Below are 14,803 nucleotides of genomic sequence, written 5' to 3' on the forward strand. Positions count from 1 at the left end.
GTCTGGCCAAGTCCCTTCTTTCAAATCTTTTGGGCATATACTTAGAAGTGGAATTGTAAATCATATGGTAATTCAATGTTTAACTTTTTGAGGAACCACCAAACTGTTTTCTACAGTGGATATACCATTTTACGTTCCCACCAGCTATACATAAGGGTTCCAAATTCTTCACATCCTGGCAAACACTAGTTATTTTCCATTTTTTGGATAATATCCATCCTAATGGGTGTGAAATGGTATCTCGTGGTTTTGGTTTGCATTTCTCTAATGGTTAGTGATGTTGGGCATGTTTTCATGTGCTTATCTGCCATTTGTATATCTTCTTTGGATTAATGTCTATTGAAGTCCTTTGCCCATTTTTGAATTGGGTTTTGTTGTTGAGATAGCTAACCTGATTTTTGACAAAGGTGCAAAAGCAATTCAATGGAGGAAGCATAGCTTTCCAACAAATGGTGCTGGACCAACTGGACACCATAGGCAAAAAAGCAAAAAAGAACCTTGATCTAAATTTCATACCTTTATATAAAAATTACATCAAAATAAATCATGGGCATAAAACTCTAACACTTTTATAAAAATGGGGGGAAATCTTTGGGACCCAGGGCTAGGCAGAGAGTTCTTTCTTAGACTTGACATCAAAAGCACAATCCATAAAAGAAGAATTGATAAATTGGACCTAGTCAAAATCAAAGCCTTTTGTTCTGTGAAAGCCCAAGTGAAGAGGATTAAAAGATGAACTACAGATTCAGAGAAAGTATTTGCAAACTATGTATCCAGCAACAGACTAGTATATAGAATATATAAAGAATTCCTCAAAACTCGACACTTAGAAATTGGGCAAAAGACATGAACAGACATTTCACCAAAGAAAATATACAGATGACAAATAAGCACATGAAAAAGAGTTCAATATCATTATCCGTCATGTACATTAGAACCACAATGAGATATCACTACACACCTATTAAAACAACTAAAATAAAAATAGTGACAACATCAAATGCTGGCAAGGATATGAAGAAACTGGATCACTTAAACATTTCTGGTAAGAATGTAAAGTGGAAGTCACTCTGGAAAACAGGTTTGGCAATTTCTTCTAAAACTAGATATGCAATTACCACACTACACAGCAATTGCACTCTTGGGCATTTATTCCATAGGAATGAAAACTTATGTTCACACAAAAACCTATACATGAATGTTTATGGCAGCTGAATCATAATTGCTCCTAACTGGAAACAACCCAGATGTCTTTCAGTGGGTAAATGGTTAAACAAACTGGTACATTCATACTAGAACTACTCAGCAATAAAAAGGAATGGATTATTGATACACACAACAACTTGGATGAATCTCCAAGGAATTGTTCTGAGTAAAAAAAAAAAAAAAAATCCATCCTAAAGAGTCTACATGCTGCGTTATTTCATTTACATAACATTTTTGAAATGACAAAATTTTAAAAATGGAGGACAGACTGGTGGTTGTAAAGGGTTAAGGACTAGGGCAGGAGGAGGGAGGGAAGTGTACATAGTTATAAAATCACAACAGAGAGATCCTTGTGATAGTAAGTATTTGGTATCTCTTTTTTTTTTTGAGATAGTCTCACTCTGTCGCCCAGGCTGGAGTGTAATGGCGCGATCTCAGCACACTGGCAACCTCCACTTCCTGAGTTCAAGTGATTCTCATGCTTCAGCTTCCCAAGTAGCTGGGATTACAGGTGAGCACCACTATGCCTGGCTAATTTTTGTTATTTTTAGTAGAGATAGGATTTTGCCATGTTGGCCAGGCTGGTCTTGGACTCCTGGCCTCAAGTGATCTGCCCGCCTCAGCATCCCAAAATGCTGGGATTATAGGCGTGCATGAGCCACCGTGCCTGGCCAGTATTTGGTATCTTGATGGTTGTGGTTACACAAACTGACACATGATAAATCAAAAGAAAAGTACAGTTAAATTGGAGAAATCTAAGAGGAGTAGGTTGTATCGATGTCAATATCCTGGTTGAATATTATACTAAAGTTCTGCAAAATATTATCATTGTGGGGAACTGGAAAAGTATACAGGGGATCTCTTATTTTTTACAACTGCATGTGATTCTATAATAATCTCAATATAATTTCAAATTAAAAAGCAAAATACAAAGGGCAGTGTCCTACAGATACTTCTGGTTAGAGAAACAAAGTGGGCTGGAATTAACAAACATCTGTATACTCTACATGAGGAAATACTGGTGACCCAGATTGGATTCGCCAGCTTCTTGGATGATAAAATGTCAAGCTTATAAACTAAAGAAAATTCTCAAGAGAATTTTGGGCAGAAAAAAAAATGGCATGAGAGCCTTAGTGGTGACCGTGGAAAAGTAACAAACCTAGAGGAAAATCATCCCTCTTTTTAAAAAACGGGTTACTGCAAAAATGATATCCTCGTCAAAAATAATCCTTGGATTGCTGGAGCAAATGTTACCCCCTTTCCCAAACTTTCTAATACATACATTCTAGAAAGTCAGTTCTGAAATTATCTTGCATCCTTAATTTTCTCACAGCATGTTCTTATTTTAATGAAAACCTGGCTTTCTGCTAGGAACCATGCTTTCCAGAAGCCCTCTAAGTAGACCTGGCTATTCCTTTTCCTATGCCACATAGTCCCATCGTGGTCATGAGGCAAACGAATGATACTCCTCACTACACACACCATATTTAAAAAACCCTAATCCTTTGAGGCTCACATCTACCTGAATCCTACTCTTTATCCTGTCTCTCTTTGCTGCCACCTGTATATTATAGGTCTCCCACCCTCAGCTCACCAGGCAGCAATTGGAGACCAACGGGAAAGATCCATTTTTCCTTTATCAGGAAACTTCGGGTTTATACCTGCAGTGCTGATGGCAGTCTAGTGCCCTATCTTATGTACGCATGTCTATGGGATGGGTATTCATTCACCTTATGAAGAAAAAAATAGAAAAACAACTACCAAGACTTTCAAATTACGAAGGCCTGGATAAATATTTGGGTAGGCGCTGTGGCTCACGCCTGTAATCCCGGCACTTTGGGAGGCCAAGGCGGGCGGATCACCTGAGGTCAGGAGTTCAAGACCAGCCTGGTCAACATGGTGAAACCCCGTCTCTACTAAAATTAAAAAAATTAGCCAGGTGTGGTGGCAGGTGCCCGTAATCCCAGCTACTCAGGAGGCTGAGGCAGGAGAATCGCTTGAACCTGGGAAATGGAGGTTGCAATGAGCTGAGATCGTGCCACTGCACTCCAGCCTGGGCGACACAGCGAGACTCTATCTCAAATAAATAGATAGACAGATAGATAGATAGATAGATAGATAGATAGACAGATAGATAGAAAAACTCCCTTGAATCATCTTTCCTAGAAATTTGCCTCCCACCCCATATTGCCCTGAAATATAGTAGTGTCTTACATTGGAAGGTGCCATTTAAAAAAAAAAATACAAGTATTTTCCTTTATGAAAATAAACGATGTTCTTCATTTTAAAAATCCTCTAAAGTGTAAAAATAAAAACACAGCACTGCTATTCCACTACCCAAATACAACCACTTTTAATATTTCTATTTCGATCTTGTTTTAGTGCCTATTTTGAAATAAACACAACTTTATTTATTTAGCATTGCTATATTGCGTCCTGCTTCCTTCACTCACCATCATAACATGGCCTTTCCCCACACCGTTTTACATTTTTCAAATATATCTGAATGGCTACTTTAAATTTCATGGTGAGATCGATCGCTTTTTAACTCCCCAACAGGAGAGCGGAATGGGCATCTCTGTGCAGAACGTTTGGTCCACAAAACTTTTTAAAATATATACTCCAGAAGATTAAAAATCTCCAGCGCACTCGAGATCATGCCCGCTTGGATCCAGCCCAGCGCGCCATCAGCGCCTCTGTCACTTTCAGAACTCTTGGCGCCCCCTCGGCCCCCGTAGAGCAGCGTTGAAAACGCTCAAGTGACGTCGCTTGTTTCCCTGGTGACGGTTGCCAGGGCAGCGCGTGCCGGCGTCCGGAGGAGGTGACCTAGCCGCGGCGGTCTTAGAAGGCAGAAGTGGAGAGAGACCGCTGTAAGTGCCGGGGAGAGCGGAAGGGCTTGGGCCAGAGCTGGGAAAGCCTGCAGCTGCCGGGGGCGCGGAACCGAGCCCGAGCGCAACCCCAGCCCGAGCGCGCTGCCACTGGCCGGGCGCTCACCGCGTGCTGGGCGCCCAGCGAGGACTCTTCCCCTTCGTCCTTTGAATCTTCACACACAGCCCTCTTCTTCCCCAGGCAGACGCTTATTTTCCATGCAGTACATGGGTTAGTGAGGCGCAGAGAGTGGGTCACCTGCCCCAAAGTCATAGCGTAGATGGCACAGTCAGAACTCGAACTCAGGTCCGCCTGACAAGCGCTGTCTGCTGGGCCTCTGCCACTGGGCCCTCTGGCACCGCACCGAGAGATGCGACCCGACGGTGTGCACTTTCCCATCTCCCAGTTCCCCTTCCAGGCCCAGCCCCCACAGGACTGGGGACTCGCAAGAGGGAGTTACCCTCCAAGCCCGGACTCCAGCCCTGAGAACCAGAGCATCACCCCGCTCCCATCCCAAACCCATCCCTAGGAAGATGCTAGCAGTGTATAGGGCGCCAAACTAGGCATCCGTCGGCGGCCTCCCCACACCTCCAGGCCCCTAGGCTGTTGTTGAGAATACTCGAAAAGAACACAGTAAAAGAAAAGAAAGAGAAGGAGAGAGGAAGAGAAAAACAATGAAAAAAGTGGCAGGCCGATGGGGCAAGGGGTCTCAGTCCTTCCTCACTGGTCTCTGTCACCTATGGTCCCACATCCTGTGGGATCTTGCTTCCTCATAGGACTCCTGAGCGGATGCCACTCTTCCCACTCCCTGGCTCTAAGTCGTACCTGAGCCAAGAGTTCTTTCCATGCAGCTCTAGCCTTTACTTTATTATTTTTTTAATTATTATTACTTTTTTTTTTTTTTTTTGACAGAGTCTCGCTCTATTGCCCAGGCTGGAGGGCAGTAGCGCGATCTCAGCTCATTGCAACCTCTGCCTCCCGGGTTCAAGCGATTCTCCTGCCTCGGGTTCTTGAGTAGCTGGGATTACAGGCGCCTGCCACCACGCCTGGCTAATTTTGGTATTTTTAGTAGAGATGGGGTTTCACCATGTTGGCCAGGCTGGTCTCGAACTCCTGACTTCAGGTAATCCACCCACCTCAGCCTCCCAAAGTCCTGGGATTACAGGCATGAGCCACCACGCCCAGCTTAGCCTTTACTTTTAAAAGAAAATTAATAGACTTAAAGCAGATTTTTGGAAGCATTAAGCAAAAAACAGTTCCTTTATACATTCCGTATTCCCATTTCCTCTGTTGTGAACATCTTACACATTGCACTGGTGTGGTACATTTGTTATCGTTGATACAACTATATTGGTATGTTATTACTAACTAAAGTCCATAGTTTACATTAGAGTTCATCTGTTGTTGTTGTTGTTTTGAGACAGGGTCTCACTTTGTCACCCAGGCTGGAGTGCGGTGGCATGATCATGGCTCACTGTAGCCTCCAACCCCTGGGCTCAAGCAGTCCTCCCACCTCAGCCTTCTGAGTAACTGGGAACACAGGCACATGCCACCATGCCCGGCTAATTTTTTTATTTTTTGTAGAGATATGGTCTTGCTATGTTGCCCAAACTGGTCTCAAACTCCTGGCCTCAAGTGGTCCTCCCACCTTGGCTTCCTAGAGTGTTGACATTACAGCTGTGAGTCACCACACCTGGCCAGTGTTCCTTGCTTAAGGTTGCACAGGTCTACAAGTTGTGCTAAATGTGTAATGCTGTGTATCCACCATTAAAGTATACAGAACAGTTTCACCTCCCTAAAAACCCCCTAGGCTTTACTGTTCATTTTTCCTTCCTGCCAACCCCTGGAAACCACTGATATTTTTCATTTAGAAGGGATTTACAATCACTGATATCTTTTACTTCTCTGTAATTTTGCCTTTTCCAGAATATTATACAGTTTGCAATTATACAGCATGTAGCCTTTTCAGACTGGCTTCTTCACTTAACAATACACATTTAGGTTTCTTTCATGTGTTTTCATGGCTTGATAGCTCATTTCTTTTCATCACTGAATAATATTCCCCGGTATGAGTGTACCAGGTTATCTATTCACATATTGAAATACATCTTTTTTTTTTTTTACTGATTTTTGGTAATCATGAGTAAAGCCATTCTGTCCAGAATTGGTGGGTTCTTGGTCTCCCTGACTTCAAGAATGAAGCCGCGGACCCTCGCGGTGAGTGTTACAGTTCTTAAAGGTGGCGTGTCTGGAGTTTGTTTCTTCCTTCTGATGTCCAGATGTGTTTGGAGTTTCTTCCTTTTGGTGGGTTCATGGTCTCGCTGGCTCAGGAGTGAAGCTGCAGACCTTCGCGGTGAGTGTTACAGCTCTTAAGGTGGCGCATCTGGAGTTGTTCATTCCTCCTGGTGGGTTCATGGTCTCGCTGGCTTCAAGAGTGAAGTTGCAGACCTTCACGGTGAGCGTTACAGCTCATAAAGGCAGTGTGGACCCAAAGAGTGAGCAGTAGCAAGATTTATTGCAAAGAGCAAAAGAACAAAGCTTCCACAGTGCAGAATGAGACCCCAGCGGGTTGCCACTGCTGGCTGGGGCAGGCTGCTTTTATTCTCTTATCTGGCCCCATCCACATCCTGCTGATTGGTCCATTTTACAGAGAGCCGATTGGTCTGTTTTACAGAGAGCTGATTGGTCCATTTTGACAGGGTGCTGATTGGTGTGTTTACAATCCTTGAGCTAGACAAAAGTTTTCCACCTCCCCACTAGATTAGCTAGATACAGAGTGTCAATTGGAGCATTTACAAACCTTGAGCTAGATACAGAGTGCCAATTGGCATATTCACGATCCCTTAGCTAGACATAAATATTCTCCAAGTCCCCACCAGATTAGCTAGATACAGAGTGCCAATTGGTGCATTCACAAACCCTGAGCTAGACATAGGGTGCTGATTGGTGTGTTTACAAACCTTGAGCTAGATACAGAGTGCTGATTGGTGCACTCACAATCCCTTAGCTAGACACAAAGGTTCTCCAAGTCCCCACTAGACTCAGGAGCCCAGCTGGCTTCACCCAGTGGATCCTGCACCAGGGCCCTAGGCGGAGCTGCCGGCCAGTCCCGCTGTGTGCCCCCGCCTCAGCCTTTGGGCGGTTGATGGGACCAGGCGCTGCAGAGCAGGGGGCTGCGCTGGTCGGGGTGGCTCGGGCGCGCAGGAGCCCACGGGGCAGGGGGAGGCTCAGGCATGGTGGGCTGTGGGTCCCCAGCCCTGCCCCGTGGGGAGGAAGCTAAGGCCCCGTGAGAAATTGAGCACAGCGGCTGCTGGACCAGGTGCTAAGCCCCTCGCTGCCCGGGGCTTGCCGGCCAGCCAGCTGCTCGGAGTGTGGGCCCATGGAGCCCATGCCCACCCAGAACTCTTACTGGCCAGCAAGCACCATGCACAGCCCCAGTTCCTGCCGGCGCCTCTCACTCCACACCTCCCCGCAAGCTGAGGGAGCCAGCTCCGGCCTTGGCCAGCCCAGAAAGGGGCTCCCACAGTGCAGCGGCAGGCTGAAGGGCTCCTCAAGCACCACCAGAGTGGGCGCCAAGGCAGAGGAGGCGCCCAGAGCGAGCGAGGGCTGCGAGGGCTGCCAGCATGCTGTCACCTCTCACTGTGAACATTTCATGTGCAAGTTTTTGTGTGGATATATTGTTAAACTCATTTAGGTAAATATGATTACTGGATCATATGGCAAGACTATGTTTAGCTTTGAAAAAGACTACCCAATTGTCTTGCGAAGTGGCTTTTCCATTTTGCATCCCCACCAGCAATAAATAGAAATTCTTGTTGCTTCACATTCTTGCCATCATTGTCAATGTTTTGGATTCTAGCCATTCTAATAGGTATGTAATGGTATCTCATTTTTGTTTTAATTTGCAATTTCCTAATTATATATGATGCTGAACATCTTTTCGTATGTCTACTTGCCATCCATATTTCTTTTTTGTTGAGGAGTTTGTTCAGATCTTTTGCCCACTTTCCTTTATTTTCTTTCTTTCTTTTTTTTTGAGATGGAGTTTCACTCTTGTTGCCCAGACTGGAGTGCAATGGCATGATCTCAGCTCACTGCAACCTCCACCTCCCAGTTCAAGCAATTCTCCTGCCTCAGCCTCCTGAGTAGCTGGGATTACAGGCTCCTGCCACCACGCCCAGCTAATTTTTATATTTTTAGTAGACACGGGGTGTTTAACCATGTTGGCCAGACTGGTCTCGAACTCCCAACCTCAGGTGATCCACCCACCTCAGCCTCCCAAAGTGCTGGGATTACAGGCATGAGCCACCATGCCCAGCCTTGCCCACTTTTTAACTGGGGTATTTTCTTATTATTAAATTATCAGAATTCTTTGTATATGTTGGATATAGTCCTTTGTCAAATATGTGTCTGGCAGGTTTTCTTCCAGTCTCTATGGCTTCTCTTTTCTTTCATTTTCTTGTTTTCTATTTTTTTTTATTTTTTGAGTCTTGCTCTGTAGCCCAGGCTGGAGTGCAGTGGAGTGATCTCAGCTTACTGCAGCCTCCACCTCCCGGGTTCAAGCGATTCTCCTGCCTCAGCCATCCGAGTAGTTGGGACTGCAGGTGCACACCAACATGCCCAGCTAATTTTTGTATTTTCAGTAGAGACAGGGTTTCACCATGTTGGCCAGGCTGGTCTCAAACTCCTGACCTCAGGTGATCCGCCTGCCTCAGCCTCCTAAAGTGCTGGGATTACAGGCATGAGCCACTGTTCCCGGCCTCTTTTCATTTTCTTAACAGTATCTTTCACAGAGTAGAAGTTTATAATTTTAATGAAGTTGAATTTATCAATTTTTTTGTTTCATGTATCATGCTTTTGGTATTGTATATGAAAACTCATAGCCAAACCCAAGGTCAGCTAGATTTTCTCCTGTATTACCTTCTAGAAGTTTTGCATTTTACATTTCAGTATATAATCCATTTTGAGTTAATATTTGTGACAGGAATAAGGTCTGTGTCTAGATTCACTTTTTTACATGTGGACATTCATTGTTCCATCACCATTGCCTTTGTTTCTTTGTCAAGGATCAGTTGACTCTATTTATGTGGGTCTATTTCTGGGCTCTTTATTTGGTTTCATTGATTCATTTGTCTGTTTCTTCACCAATATCACACTGTCTTAATTACTATCATTTTATAGTCTTTTTTTTTTTTTTTTTTGAGATGGAGTTTTGCTCTTGTTGGCCAGGCTGGAGTGCAATGGCACGATCTCAGCTCACTGCAACCTCTGCCTCCCGGGTTCAAGCGATTCTCCTGCCTCAGCTTCCCAGGTAGCTGGGATTACAGGTGCCCACCACCACACCCGGCAATTTTTATATTTTTAGTAGAGATGGGGTTTTACCACGTTTGCCAGGGTCTTGAACCCCTGACCTCAGGTGATCCATCCACCCGCCTCGGCATCCCAAAGTGCTGGGATTACAGGTGTGAGCCACCATGCCTAGCCTAGTAAGTCTTAAGGTCAGGTAGTGTCAGTTTTCCACCTTTGTTCTTCTTTAATATTGTTTTGGATGTTCTGGATCTTTTGCCTCTCCACATAAACTTTGGAATCAATTTGTCGATATCCATACAGTAATTTGCTGGGATTTCTTTATTGCAATTGCATTGAATCTATAGATCAAGTTGGGAAGAACTGACATCTTAACAATATTCATTCTTCCTCTTCGTGTGCATGAGATAACTATTTGTTTAGTTCTTGATTTTATCAGAGTTTTATAGTTTATAGTCTTTTCTCAGAATTTTATATTTCTCCTAATATAGATCTTACACATATTTTGTAAGATTTATACCTAAGTATTTCAATGTTTGTGCTAATATAAATGGCATTGCATTTTTAACTTGAGTTTTCCATTGCTTATTGCTAGTATGTGGGAAACCATTTGACTTCTGTATATTAACCTTGCCTCTTGCAACCTTGCTGCAATCACTTATAAGTTCCAGGAGTTTTTTGTTCTTTTTTTTCTAATAGATTCTTTGAGATTTTCTGCATAGACAGTCATCTGCAACCAAGGCAATTTTATTTCTTCCTTTCCAAAATATATATCTTTTATTTCCTTTTCTTGGCTTATTCCATTAGGTAGAACTTCTAGTATGATGTTGAATGAGAGTAGAGAGAAGGGACATCTTGCCATGTTCCCAGTCTTAGGGGGAAAGCGTGTAGTTTCTCACTGCTAAGTATGATGGTAGCTGTATGTTTTTTGTAGATGTTCTTAATCAAATTAAAGAAGTTCCCCTCTATTCCTAGTTTACTTAGAGCTTTTATCATGAATGAGCATTGGATTTTGTCAAATGCTTTTTCTGTGTCTATTAATATGATTGTGTGACTTTTCTCCTTTAGCCTGTTGATGTGATAGGTTTATGTTAATTGATTTTCTAATGTTAAACCAGCCTTGCATACCTAAAGTAACTCCTATTTGGTCATGTGGTATAATTTTTCAAATACATCATTGGATTCAATTTGCTAATATTCTTGGAGAGGAAGTTTGTTTGTTTGTTTGGTTGGTTGGTTTTTTGTTTTTTTTTTTTTGAGACAGGGTCTCGCTCTTTTGCCCAGTCTGGAGTGCAGTGGTGCAATCATGGCTCAGTGCAGTGGGAGGAAGATCTGAGAATTACCTCCCCTCCTTTCACTTGACTGGCCCATCGAACTCTTTCTTTGCTGCAAAACTCGCTGTTTTCAGTGCATTGGTTTTCTGGACAGCAGGCAAGATGAACCTGTCAGGCTGTTACTTGCTTCCAGCTGCCTCTTCTTCCTCTTCCCTCTCCTTCCGTCTCTCCTACCTCCTCACTCTACACCTTCTCCTCATGCTGCTTTGTTCATACTCTAGGTCTCAACTACCTGAGGCTCCAGCTCAGACTTCCCTTCTGAACCCCAAAGCCACCCAGCATCTCAGTCAGCCAGCTGCCCACCCAGCATCTCAAAGTCCACCACCTTGTCTGCAGCGTGGAAAACTGCTTCTCTGTCAGGGCCTGCTATCTCCCCAATCACTCAAACCCAAACCGCCTAGGTTTCTCCCTTCTCCTTCTCTGCATAGTTGCCTTCAGTCCCTTCCATTTGGCAGCAATTCCTGTTCCCCCTTCTCCATCTCCACTGCTGCAGTTTTGATTTAGGCCCACATGGCTTCCCAGAGACCCCCTCCTAGCTAGGCCCTTTGCCTCCAGCTCTGCAGAAGGCAAAGCTGATCCTGTGTGCACCCTCTGAACATCTCCAACGCCTCAGGATAAAGTCCAGGCTCCTTAGCTGGGCAGATCAGACCCTTCTTCTGGTGCCTCCCCAAATGTGCCCTGCCCTCTGGCCATTCTGAACCCTTCGTAGTGCCCCACACTCATCACATTCTCTGCACATGCTGTTCTGGCAGGAGAGCCCGTTGCCCCCCACTCAGGCACTGTCCCTTCCCCACCCAGGTGAATTTCTTCTGCATTCAGCTTCAAATTGACTGAGATGCCTGTCTCTCCTACAGCTTCTCTCTCCCCACACAGCCTCTCAGAGTGCTTAACACCTCTCATTCTCAAACCAGCTGAACGTTAGGCTCACCTGGGAAGCTTTAAAAATACAAAAATGTTAGCTGGGCATAGTGGTGCACGACTGTAGTCCCAGCTGCTCGGGAGGCTGAGGCAGGAGAATTGCTTGAACCCAGGAGGTAGAGGTTGCTGTGAGCTGAGATCGTGCCATTGCACTCCAGCCTGGGCAACAAGAGTGAAACTCCATCTTAAAAAAATAAAAATAAAAATAGACACCCTGGCCACAGCCCAGATAATTAATTCCAAATCTCCACTGGCCTCATGAATAGCACAGATTAGATACTAATACTCTGGGGGCCTGTCTGGACCACAGGTGTCCTCTCAGTGCAGGCATTACTGTCTATCCCAGAGGCTTCGTTGGGCCAAGAGCACCACTTTTCATACAGTGATAATGATAATTATTTCCATGCATTCTTCCACTTAATCTCACAACCTCCCTGTGAAGTTCATAAAAGTATCAGAGTCCCATTTTACAAATCGGAAACGAAAGCAAAGAGGTTAAGTAATTTGCTTGGGGCACAGTGTACATTCAATGAATATCAGTTCCTCAGTGACTTCAAGTGCAAGTTGGGAGTGGAGAAAAGCTTTACAAGTTACTGTGTTCATTCATTCAGTGACAATTCTACAAACGTTAGTTGAAGGCCTTTTCTGGGCAAGATGCTGAGATTTAGCAAATGAATAAGGTATTAGGACCACTGCCCTTAAGAGGTCTCTTTGTAAAGGGAAGTAATGTAAATAAAATAATAGATAATTATAATACACTGAGGTTAAGTTTAGTGATCAAGGGGTGCCCTAGGGATTCTGGGAGTCCACAGAGTGCCCTGAGGGGAATCCTAGAGGCTAACTGGGAGTTAGTGGGAAGGTAAAGGGCTGCGATGGGGAGGCCTGGGAGGAAGGCCTCCCGGGTAGAGGAGTGGCTGAAGCCAGCCTCTGAGATGCCACTGGGCTTAATCCACAGCGGGAGCCACAAACCCAAAACATCTGCTGTGGCTGATGGGAAATAAAAGTGAATCCAGCAGGTTTAAGAGAAAGAACAACATTTATGTGCAGTGATAATGGGCAGCTGATATGCCAGCTGCAGCATCTGGAAGTGGCAGGGACAGTGGTTTAATGGAAAGAACATATTGTACACCAAAGGAACTCTCTGCATAGCAGCTGCTGTCCGTGTGGGACGATGGGCCCAGCATTGCCAGATCTGTAAACTTTTATAAAAGAAGGTGAACTATGGGCCCAGCATTGCCAGAACTGTAAACTTTTATAAAAGAAGCTGGTGTAAACCAAACATAAAATTCAGAGGCTCCCCCCATCCATCTGAATGGACTTCCTTCTCAGCCAGGGCACTCCAAAGTTAACCTGAAAGACCTGTTCAGGCCTTTCAGGGAGCAAGGGTTGGACATGCCTCATTATGCTCTCCTCCCTTTTGGAATTCAGGAAAAGTTTACCAACATGTAACATCAACACAGACCTTAAGTCTGATGAGAAACATTTACAGTCTATTCTCTCTGAAGCCTGCTACCTGGAGGCTTCATTTGCATGATCAAAACTTTGGTCTCTTTTATTCTAACCCAGACATTCCTTTCTATTTATAGTAACTCTTTCAACCAATTACCAATCAGAAAAATTTTAAATCTACTTATGACCCGGAAGCTCCCTGCTCCCAACCTTGGAATTGTCCTGCTTTTCTGGACCAAATCGGTATATATCTTAAATGTATTTCATTGATGCCTCAGGTCTGCCTGAAATGTATAAAACCAAGCTGTGCCCTGACCACCTTGGGCACGTGGTGTCAGGATCTCCTGAGGGCTGTGTCACAGGCCATGATCACTCATATTTGGCTCAGAATAAATCTCTTCAGACTGGGTGCAGTGGCTCACACCTGTGATCCCAGCACTTTGGGAGGCTGAGGCGGGTGGATCACTTGAGATCAGGAGTTCAAGACCAGCCTGGCCAACATGGTGAAACCATGTCTGTATAAAAACATACAAAAATTATCTGGGTGTGGTGGTGCATGCCTGTGGTCCCAGCAACTCAGAAGGCTGAGGCAGGAGAATTGCTTGAGCCCAGGAGGCAGAGGTTGCAGTGAGTCAAGATTGCGCCACTGTACTCCAGCCTGGGTGACAGAGCGAGACTTCATCTAAAAAAAAAAAAAAAAAAAAAAAAAGTACATCTCTTCAAATATTTTACAGAGTTTGACTGTTTTTGTTGACACTGGAAATCTGATATTGAAACTACAATTCTTTGAATGTTGGCAACAAATTCAAATCCTAACATAGTGTTCTGTAAGAGCCAAACAAAAATGTCTGTGGGATGTGTTAAACTAACTGTAGCCTAAAGCTGCCTTCTTATATATTCTAAGTTCAGCCTAAAGGTTTCTCTGTACGTAGTAAACTGTAACCTAACTAGGAATTTAAACAGACTGCAGTCTACTCTTGTACCAGTCACAGAGTTTCAGCCAATCACAGGCAGCCAGCTATTCAAATTGTATTCAAAAAAGGCAAACAGCCAGCTGTAATCAGTCTAGCTGTTTCTGTACCTCACTTGTGCTTTCTGTTCATCACTTTCCTTTTTCTGTTCATAAATCTTATTCGACTAGGTGGCAGCCCTGGAGTCACTCTGAATCTGTTCTGGTTCTGGGGGCTGCTAGATTTGTGAATCATTCTTTGCTCAATTGAATTCTGTTAAATTTGATTTGTTTAAAGTTTTTCTTTTTTTATTTTGCAGACAGGGTCTGACTGTCACCCAGGCTAGAGTGCAGTGGCACGATCACAGCTCATTGTAGTCTCAACCTCCTGGGCTCAAGCTATGCCTCCACCTTGGCCTTCCAAAGTGCTGGGATTACAGGTGTGAGCCATCATGCCTGGCCTAACGTTTATCTTTTAACAGAGGATATAGCCTTTGGGCCAGCCATTATACTCACATGTATTGTTTATTGCAATGAAAGAATACAGGTCAAAATCAGCAAAGAGGCACATAGGGCAGAGTCCAGGAGACACCAGGTGCAAGCTTCCAGTTGTCTTCTCCCAGTGGAGTCATGTTGACAGTACTTACTTCTCCCAGAAACAATTCGTGGCAACTTACGTGGAGTACTGCCAGCCAGGGAAGCTCCCCTGAGTCTTGGTGTCCAGGGTTTTTATTAGGAGTTGGTTACGTAGGTACAGTTGACCTTAGTCACT

General features: G+C 44.3%; 1 protein-coding gene across 2 annotated transcripts in view; it reads left to right on the forward strand.

Moving 5' to 3' along the window:
- Window positions 1-3,782: 3,782 nt before the first annotated feature.
- Window positions 3,783-14,803, forward strand: part of CCDC13 (coiled-coil domain containing 13) — a 64,835-nt gene continuing 53,814 nt past the window's right edge. The window contains exon 1 of one of the 2 annotated variants that reach the window (XM_054552221.2): window positions 3,783-4,076. The gene's annotated coding sequence lies outside the window, so the exon portion shown is untranslated. The remainder of the gene's footprint in view (window positions 4,077-14,803) is intronic. The other variant, XM_002813873.6, reaches the window with a different exon arrangement.

This window comes from Pongo abelii, chromosome 2, assembly GCF_028885655.2.
Source record: "Pongo abelii isolate AG06213 chromosome 2, NHGRI_mPonAbe1-v2.0_pri, whole genome shotgun sequence".
Classification (NCBI taxonomy): domain Eukaryota; kingdom Metazoa; phylum Chordata; class Mammalia; order Primates; family Hominidae; genus Pongo; species Pongo abelii.